At 36.0% G+C, this 10,260-nt stretch overlaps 1 long non-coding RNA gene across 1 annotated transcript; it reads right to left on the reverse strand.

Annotated features, from left to right (window-relative positions):
* Window positions 1-321: 321 nt before the first annotated feature.
* LOC132346165 (uncharacterized) lies at window positions 322-7,837 on the reverse strand. The gene is made up of 3 exons (XR_009495924.1): window positions 7,758-7,837; window positions 1,935-2,037; window positions 322-623 (listed from the first exon to the last, which is right to left on the reverse strand). It is a non-coding gene; the product is annotated as an uncharacterized lncRNA (long non-coding RNA).
* Window positions 7,838-10,260: the final 2,423 nt, after the last annotated feature.

Raw genomic sequence — 10,260 nt, forward strand, 5'->3', positions numbered from 1 at the left:
TTTTATATACATGTGCCACAGTCCTTGCAGATTTGGTTGATGCTGTCTTTGCTTGAAAGTCAGCTAGAACTTTGACCTGATGCTCAAGTTCAGCCTTAGTGTCACAATTTTGACAAAACCAATTTCAGAAGGTAAAAGAATAGCAATAAGAAAATAATTTACTTCTTGATATTTTAAAACTGTGGTCTCAGAGGACATTGTAGAACATTTTAAGATAATTAGAATTAAGAATGATAACATTGTTTTTGAACTCAAGTTCAGTTACCCTCCACTCAAAAGCCAGTATTCCAGAGGCAAACGTTGGTGAAAGGTAAGCTCTTTTAATCAGAAATCTGGCCATTGGGGAAGAAGTTGGGCTCATATTCTCAAAAACCAACACGAGATTGTGCTCACCCATAAATATTTAGAAGGAAAAAGGTGAAGTAATCTCAGGTAACCATTGAAGCAGAAGGTTAGGTTCTGCATCACTTTTCATCATGCACAGGCTGGCTGACTCCTCGTGAGCTTTCTTCAGACATCATCTTGCCCACAAGGTCTGCCTAAAGGATTGCTAAGGAGACTTCCCGTGGGTAGAGAGCCACTCGTTCTTTAGCTGTTAATTCTTCATTTTGACTTCTTTTAATCTAGGGGAAAAATCAACAGTTTAGACAATGTATTGTGTGCGTTTAGTAGAACAAAAATCAGGAGATAAGTAAAAAGGTTACCTAGAGATCTTGTTTATAATTAAGGTGTAAGGTGAACAGAAATAGAGAAACAGGAAAGGGCCAAAATAGTTGCTTACAGAATTATAATGGGACATCTCAGATTTTTAAGAATTTCACAATTTGTAGGGTATTCACATTAATAACATATATCTATTCAAATATAATCAAAGGTTTAGAATCACTTATGTGACAATGCAAGTAAGCCTTAATTAGTTTAATGGTTCTCTTCTTTTAAAGAGGAGAGAACATATACTTTGAAATGTTCCAGGCTACCTCTGGAATATTCCAAACTTACATTGTAGTCAAAATAATTTATTCAGAATTTGCTTTTGGAAATTTTGTCAAAAATATTTTTTTCAAGTTTTAAAACTCTTAAAACACCACTGAATTATAGATCATTATGAAATTTAATACTTCATTATCTACTAGAAAAACTTAGCTCTTTTAATATTAAGCAGATTTGTTCTACTTAATCAAAGACTTGAGTAAGACAACATAAAATAGAATAAAAATAGCTTTCATAGAAACAGAATCTTTGTTTTCTAAACAGATCAGTTAAAAAGTAAAGAAAAGCCTTCTTATAATTCCTTATTATAAAGAACAGACCACAAAAATTTGTCCTTTTAGAATATGAAAGGAAATTAGATTCTAGTTTTACCTAAGTACGTTATTGATATTAAAGATTAATTTTTAAAACCCTTAAATAGAAATTCCATTTCAGCAAGCTTGATTATGCAAGGCAAAATTTTCTCTGTGTCTTTTTCTTTTCATATGTATTTAATTTGTCTTTCATTTTCTTCCTTCTATTTCTTAGTAATAAGAAGTTCTAGTTTATCTAAAATCAATCTCATTTAACAATAATACACCTTCATTTCTCAAACTTTTCTTAGCCAAAACACATTCTATTTTTCTTCACTTATATATATTAGAATTTTTATCCTGAGAAAGCTTAAGTTTTAATGAAAAAATAAGAAATAATGAACGGTTCTTTACATTAGTATTCTTTAGATTGGAAATAATGTAAATATTTTTTATAATTTCCAGAAATGTACTTTTTCATGAATAATTTCTCAGACAGTACAAAATATGTTTTCTATTAGATCCAAGTATCTGTTTCCCCTGTAATAGAAAATCAAGAGTAGAAAAGCCTATGTTCTGTAATTAATAGTTCACTATTTTATCTTTTCCTATTTGGAATGATGTAGATGTCAAAGAAAGAATGTCACTCACCAGCCAGCTGTACAGGGATTAGGTAATTAACCACTGGAGTTACTGACCTTCAACAGCCCCAGAAAAGATTTCAGGGTGGAGATCAGGAATGAGGCACAGTGTGCTTGAGGAAAAATCAGCAGAACATATTTCAGATAGTATTAAATAATTTCAGAAGAGATTTTTATGAGCTCAAACTTTTGCATCTTCTCATACCTAAAACAGCACTAAAATTATTAACACAGACATTTGTTTCTTGTGACTACCAACAACCTTCTATCAAAATATAAGTTTTATTTCAGGTACCCCCTTCACCAAAATCACATATATACTGTCCTCTTCCTCTGCTTCTTTGGCGTGGTTCCTCAATGCTATACGAGAGGTTGTCTCCTGATCAACAATCCTCAGTAAGACCCAAATAAAAATTAACTCATAGCTCTTAAAGTTGGCACATTTTCTGTTTGTTTGTTTTTTGTTCAGTTTGAAAGATATATAATAAATTTATTTCATTGAATTGAATTAAGCATGACTCTAAAGTCAATTTCTTTTCCATGGGGATGGTCTTGATCCCTGTCTCCTGTACAGTATCATGAACCTCAGTCCATAGTTCATCAGGCACTCTATCTATCAGATCTAGTCCCTTAAATCTATTTCTCACTTCCACTGTATAATCATAAGGGATTTGATTTAGGTCATACCTGAATGGTCTATTGGTTTCCCCTACTTTCTTCACTTTAAGTCTGAATTTGACAGTAATAAGTCCATGATCTGAGCCACAGTCAGCTTCCGGTCTGCTCCAGCTCCAGCTGGAGTGGTGGCTGGGCAGCGCTGGAGCGACTTTGAGGAGATACCCCATGTTCAAGAGCAAAGGATTTGATCCAGGTCATTCCTGAATGGTCTAGTGGTTTTCTCTACTTTCTTCAATTTAAGTCTGAATTTGGCAATAAGTAGTTCATGACCTGAGCCACAGCCAGCTCCTGGTCTTGTTTTTTTTTTTGTTTGTTTGTTTTTTTTTTTTTACTGTATAGAGCTTCCCCATCTTTGGCTGCAAATAATATAATCAGTCCGATTTCATTGTTGACCATCTGGTGATGTCCATGTGTAGAGTCTTCTCTTGTGTTGGAAGAGGGTGTTTGCTATGACCAGTGCGTTTTCTTGGCAAAACTCTATTAGTCTTTGTCCTGCTTCATTCCATATTCCAAGGCCAAATTTGCCTGTTACTCCAGTACTTTGGCCACCTCATGCGAAAAGTTGACTCATTGGAAAAGACTCTGATGCTGGGAGGGATTGGGGGCAGGAGAAGAAGGGGACAACAGAGGATGAGATGGCTGGATGGGATCACTGACTCGATGGACGTGAGTCTGAGTGAACTCCAGGAGTTGGTGATGGACAGGGAGGCCTGGCGTGCTGTGATTCATAGGGTCGCAAAGAGTCGGACACAACTGAGTGACTGAACTGAACTGAACTGAAAGTCAATTTACCAAAATGATTTTGGAAGCTGTTTTTAAGAACATGTACTATTAAATATAATTTTTGATAAATTTTTCTATCTATAAGCTCTTATCCTACTAATATCTGTCTAAATTATTTGCTCCCAATAATTGTTTAGATTACCCAAAAAATCTTTATGAGAAATACAAAATCATCCTATCCTCCATTCTAAGTTATTTTTGCTGACAAATTTTCTAACAGAGATAACTTGAACTTATTATTTATAATAAAAGTTGTTTATTTGTATTACATTCAGTATTGATAATGTTAAAAATTAATGACAAATTTTCTAACAGGGATAACTTGAACTTATTATTTATAATAAAAGTTGTTTATTTGTATTACATTCAGTATTGATAACATTAAAAATTAAACCAACAAATTTAACTTTTAAAAATATTTATTTATTAGGCTAATTTGGGTTTCAGTTACAGCAAGCAGTATCTTTGTTGCATCACGTGGAACCTTTTTCACACTGGTGCGTGGACTCTCCAGTTGTGGTGTACAGGATTAGTTGTCCCTAGGTGTGAGGGGTATTAGTTCCCTGACCAAGGATCAAATCTTCATCCCCTGCATTGTGAGGTGGATTCTTAACCACTGGACAACCAGGGAAGTCCATACAAACTTCTGTTTACTGAAAATCATCTCAAATCACATGAATTTCAAAAGCATTTTGATTAGTTTCTGTTGATGCTCCATTCTCACAAGAACTTGCCTTCAAACCAACTAGATAGAGCTCTTCTTAAATTAATTTCAGCAATATCAGCCAGAGGTAAGAAAATATAACTTACATTACACACACACACAACATACAAACTGATGTAAATAGATAGTTGGGTCTTTGGAAAAAATTTGTAAGATTTCTCACTGGCCCAGTTTTCAAATACCTCCTTTTTATTTTTTCCTGTCTGATGAGAACCTTCACCCTGAAGTTTGCTTTCCAAAGAATGACTCTTAGGTCTTAGAAAAGATGGGGGTAGAAAATGTAATATACACAAAGGAACAGATTAAATGCAGGGCAATTCAGTTTCCTATGTCCTAATCTTTTCAAACATTTTGAGAGGAAAAGTTGAGAGCCTGACCAAAACAAAACAAAAAGCAGATGAACTGTGAACTTCTAGAGCCACATCTTTGGCTCTGCATAGATTTACAACAAAAATGCAGTTGATTCCAGCTCCCTAAAAAAACTGGGTTGTAACTTTGGTTTTAAGTACCTTTTATCTAATTAACTTTTTACTAGAGATATTAAATCAATCTTTTAATTAAGTTATTTTGGAGTGAGAGATGCAGGAAGTATGATTTTTTGTTTGTTTGTTTTGCTTTGTTTTTCTGAACAGTTGGTGTAAAGCAGCAGAGTGGTGCTCCAGGAACCTTGTGCTAAGCCTGAAGTTACTTACCATCCTCTACCTGGGTTGGGGCTTTAATTCCCTCAGAAGAACTCAGATATGTCATGTATATATCGCTCAAGGAGATTTCAAGGAGAAACTGAAATCTTACTTTTCCTAGAGTTTCTTCTTTGTTGAACTATTTCTGGAAGTTCCTTCTTTGTTTCTGCATTTCTTGTCTTCCCTAAATAGTAACTGCTAGAATCTGTCCTTTGGAACTCAGGGAAGTTCTGGAAGTCTGAAATCTTTTTCATACAAAGAAATAAGGGACACAGAAAGGCTATTGTACCCAGGATGGAACTGCAGGATCTTAATAGGCTTCACCAGAAGCCATCATAAACTGGGGGATGCAGACTGGACCTAAGGGAGGGATTCTGATATGGAATTCAGGACTGAATGAAGGGCTAGGTATTCTGGTTATGGATGGAACTACTTGCTAGCTCCAAGTTGACCTGCTAAGCCCTGAACTAGGGGGGTTAAGCTGATGGGAGCTAAAATGCAAAAAAAAAAAAAAAGAGAGAGAGAGAGAGAGAGAGAAGGAGAGAGTGAAAACAATGCAGAGGAATTTACCAAAGGCTGTTTGAAACAGTGGGAAAGACAAGGAACTCAAAATAGGCTTTACTGGTACAACATCTGTGTTTTTCATTGTCCCAAAGGCCATCAGAAGTTTGCATTGGTCCAACATGGGGCAAGTGATTTTTTATTCAAGCAGTTTGGATATTTTACCCCAGTCATACAAACCTAATAATTGTTTATTTTCATTGTTGCTAATTAGCTAAGCTGAGGCCACAAATTTTTAATTTTCACAGAGTTAAACATCAGGAAAATCTTTTGGGGAAGTTTTTTCAGAAAGGGTAAGGGAAAGGTAAATATTTTGTAAATATATACTCATACCTTTCTTGAATATAGATTTTAGTAACTTGGTATTATTAAGCTGGTATTTTATATTATATAATTTTTTATCCATTGTTGACTGCAAAAATAATGTACAACCTAAAAGTTGAAAATTGTGTTTTATTTTCTGAACAAACCTGAGGGCTTAAACCCAGGATGCAGCCTCTCAGATAGATCTGAAGCACTGCTCTAAAGATGTAAGGGAGGAGCCAGGATGTATAGGAGATTTCACGACAAAAACCAGGTAGTTGGAACATCAAAAGATTTTGTTAAAGAAAATCAGATATCTCAAGAAAATCAGATATTCTCTTAAGGAATTTAACATTTATCTATATAAGGGGAGTTTCAGGAGTCTGGTCTTATTGAAATCATTCCTGTGATCTGCACCTCAGCTATCTGGGGGCCAGTATCCTGTGCTTTCCTATCCATAGTCCCCTCAGGGTGCACCATCAGAGGTTGTTACAGCAGTTGAGTAGAATGTTGCTACCGTTATTTGAGCTTCCCTATATGTTACAACTAGTGATAGACAGACTTAAAAAGCAGAAGTTGAGTTTGGCTTAGTTGACCATGTAAAAAAATGGATATTTGATGGTTGCCACTCTGAATTATTCTGACATTTGAACTATTTGTTCAAGCCAAAATTATTTTCAAGCAGATGCAAAAATTTTTATTTACCTGATAAATGAGATCTTCTTTTTCTCTTGTCTCTCATTAATTATCCTTTAGCATATGTCTTTGAAAAGTGAAAGTGAAAGTTGCTCAGTTGTGTCCGACTCTTTGCAATCCCATGGACTATACAATCCATGGAATTCTCCAGGCCAGAATATTGACTCTCAATTCTCCTAATCAGAGAGTTGGCAAGAGAAAGAAATCAGTGGACCTATTATTATATGAGAGTACTGTATACCTGTGATGGATTCATTTTGATGTTTGGCAGAACTAATACAATTGTGTGGAGTTTGAAAATAAAATAAAATTAAAAAAAATATATATGAGAGTACTAAAGGCTACCTCGTTTGTTTTTTATGGGGACATTCCTATCAATGTTTTGTAATTGAGACTGTGCAAACTTGCCATGAGAAAAAAAAAAAAAAAACTTTTACTGAAAGGTCTTATGTCATAAAGAAACTGGCTTCAGTAAAGATTTTTGTTTTTATAGAACTTCACTAATATATTCTAAGGTCTATGGGGGGAAATATATTCTTTTTTTTTTTTTAATATTATTTGGACTTGTGTATCCTTGATGCTGAAAAAGTGGCCCTGTGCACTGGTGCTGAACTGAATCTCAGAAACAGAGTTTTGGGTGAAGTATGAAAAAACAACTTTACTGCTTTACCAGGCAAAGGGGGACACAGTAGACGCATGCCCTCAAAAACTATGTCCCAAACTGGGAGGAGTTGTTAAGAAGTTTTATAGCAATGGTTCAAAGGTAGGGTAACTGATAAAAATCAGTGTGTACTGGGTGTGCATTCCTTTATTCTGGTCTCAGGTAGTCTCCTGATGAATTCATATGGTTCTCAAGGTTACCAAATTGAATGAAGAATGCTTCATCAAGCAGTTAACATCTTTCATTTGTTGGGGTTTTAATTCCACAGAAAAGCTCAAAGATACTGTTGTGTGTATCCCTTGAGACAAAATCAGGATCCTGTTCCAAGGCCACAGTATTATTTCTTGACTGTTCTTCCCCTCCCTTTCCTGATTAGCAACTTGTTTGAACTTGCCATTTGGGATTCAGGTAAAGTCTTGGAAGTTAAAGTCTATTTCCAGCGAGCAAGAAACAGCGGACACAAAAAGGCTTCTCTGTGTGAGCCCCACAGGGTCCTGCTTGGTTTCATCACCAAGCAGGTACATTTTTCAGTTGTATACACTGAGTAGAAGATGCTCAATAAATATATGTGATTGAATATGTATATTTTTGAGTATATCTTATATTCATGCATACACATATTGTGAATATGTATATTTTAAAAATATATTTTTAAATTTGAACACTGCCTCAGAATTAGATTCATATTTTATTGTCTTTATTTGAACCCTTCTATGAATCATGTAATTTTTAGGTACAGTCACTTACATTACTCTTTAGGTCTCCCAGATATACCATGAGAGGGAAGAAGACGTTTCCTTACATCTTTCTTTGTACTTCTGGTGTTCTACAAATAAATTATTATGATATTGATTAATAGGAGAAAATCAAAATTTTAATAATATGTGTAAATGGGAGCAATCAAGGGAAATTGAAGAACTCACCAAAATAACTAAAGTTCTCCCATTAAATACCATCTTTAATAAAGACAAAAGAAGACGTTGGGTATGAAGAGAGTCAGTTTTGAGCAGTGACCAGGAAAAGCACAATAAAGAAGGATGAAGTTGTTACAAAGATTCCCCATTGCTTTTTCCACTGATAAAAGGAGTTTTTCTCATCCTTTACTTCCTGGTATGGGATTCCCTGATAGCTCAATTGGTAAAGAATCTGCCTGCAATGGGGGAGACCTTGGTTCAATTCCTGGGTTGGGAAGATCTGCTGGAGAAGGGATAGGCTACCCACTCCAGTATTCTTGGTCTTCCCTTGTGACTCAGCTGATAAAGACTCTGCCTGCAATGGGGGAGACCTGGGATCAATCCTTGGGTTGGGAGGATCCCCTGGAGAAGGGAAAGGCTACCCACTCCAGTATTCTGGCCTGGAGAATTCCATGGACTCTAATATCCATGGGTTGCAAAATGTTGGAGATGACTGAGTGACTTTCCCTTTCATACCTGGTATAGAGAGAAACACTTCCAAATAGAGATTTCCCTTATAAATGCAAATATTTTTTACAAAAAAGATAACTCCTATGTGGTATTCACAATTTGCTGTTAGAAAATTAATTAGTTTAAAATAATTAAAATGCCAGAGATATATTTGAGGGTGGCAATTTTGCTCCCCTTCAAATGTGAGGAAGTATAGTTTTCAAGTTAAGATTAAAAATATGAATTACAACTATACTATGTGATGACCTCAAGTAACCATAGTCAGGATACAAACACAGGTTTTTTAAATCGGTTGTTCATAGTCAAAAATTTAGTTCATTCAGTTCAGTTCAGTCATTCAGTTGGATTATTTGTGACACCATGAACTACAGCATGCCAGGCTCCCTGGTCCATCACCAACTCCTGAAGCTTATTCACACTCATGTCCATCAAGTTGGTGATGCCATCCAACCATCTCATCCTTTGTCATCCCCTTCTCCTCCTGCCTTCAATCTTTCCCACCATCAGGGGTTTTTCCAAAGAGTCAGTTCTTTGCATCAGCTCGCCAAAATATGTGAGTTTCAGCTTCAACATCAGTCCTTCCAATGAATATTCAGGACTGATTTCCTTTAGGATTGACTGGTTGGATTTCCTCGTAGTCCAAGGGACTCTCAAGAGTCTTCTCCAACACCACAGTTCAAAAGCATCAGTTCTTTGGCACTAAGTTTTCTTTATAGTCCAACTCTCACATCCGTATATGACTACTGGAGAAACCATAGCTTTGACTATATGGACTAGACTTGGCAAAGTAATGTCTCTGCTTTTTAATACGCTGTCTAGGTTGGTCATAGATTTTCTTCCAAGGAACAAGCGTCTTTTAATTTCATGGCTACAGTCAACATCTGCAGTGATTTTGGATCCTTCCAAAATAAAGTTTGTCACTGTTTCCAATGCTTCCCTGTCTACCTGCCATGAAGTGATGGGACCAGATGCCATGATCTTAGTTTTCTGAATGTTGAGTTTTAAGCCAGCTTTTTCACTCTCCTCTTTCACTTTCATCAAGAGGCTTCTTAGTTCCTCTTCACTTTCTGCCATAAGGGTGGTGTCATCTGCATATCTGAGGTTGTTTATATTTCTCCCACACTCTTGATTCCAGCTTGTGATTCATCCAGCCTGGCATTTTGCATGATGTACTCTGCATATAAGTTAAATAAGCAGGGTGACAATATACAGGCTTGACGTACTCCTTTCCCCATTTGGAACGAGTCTGTTGTTCCATGTCCGGTTCTAATCGTTTCTTCTTGACCTGCATACAGATCTCTCAGGAGGCAGGTCAGGTGGTCTGATATTCCCATCTCTTGAAGACTTTTCTACAGTTTGTTGTGATCTACACAGTCAAAGGCTTTGGTGTAGTCTATAAAGCAGAAACAGATGTTTTTTTCTGGAATTATCTTGCTTTTTCGATGATCCAACAGATGTTGGCAATTTGATCTCTGGTTCCTCTGCCTTTACTATATCCAGCTTAAACATCTGGAATTTCATGGTTCACATACTGTTGAAGCTTTATTTGGAGAATTTTGAGCATTACTTTGCTAGTGTTTGAGATGAGTGCTATTTTGTGGTAGTCTGAGCATTCTTTGGCATTGCCTTTCTTTGGGATAGGAATGAAAAGTGAACTTTTCCAGTCCTGTGGTCACTGCTGAGTTTTCCAATTTGCTGCCATACTGAGTGCATCACTTAAACACCATCATGTTTTAGGATTTGAAATAGCTCAAATGGAATTCTATCACCTCCACTAGATTTGTTCATAGGGATGCTTTTTATTTTAAAATAATTAAAATGACAGA

Source organism: Bos taurus, chromosome 9 (assembly GCF_002263795.3).
Source record: "Bos taurus isolate L1 Dominette 01449 registration number 42190680 breed Hereford chromosome 9, ARS-UCD2.0, whole genome shotgun sequence".
NCBI classification, from domain to species: domain Eukaryota; kingdom Metazoa; phylum Chordata; class Mammalia; order Artiodactyla; family Bovidae; genus Bos; species Bos taurus.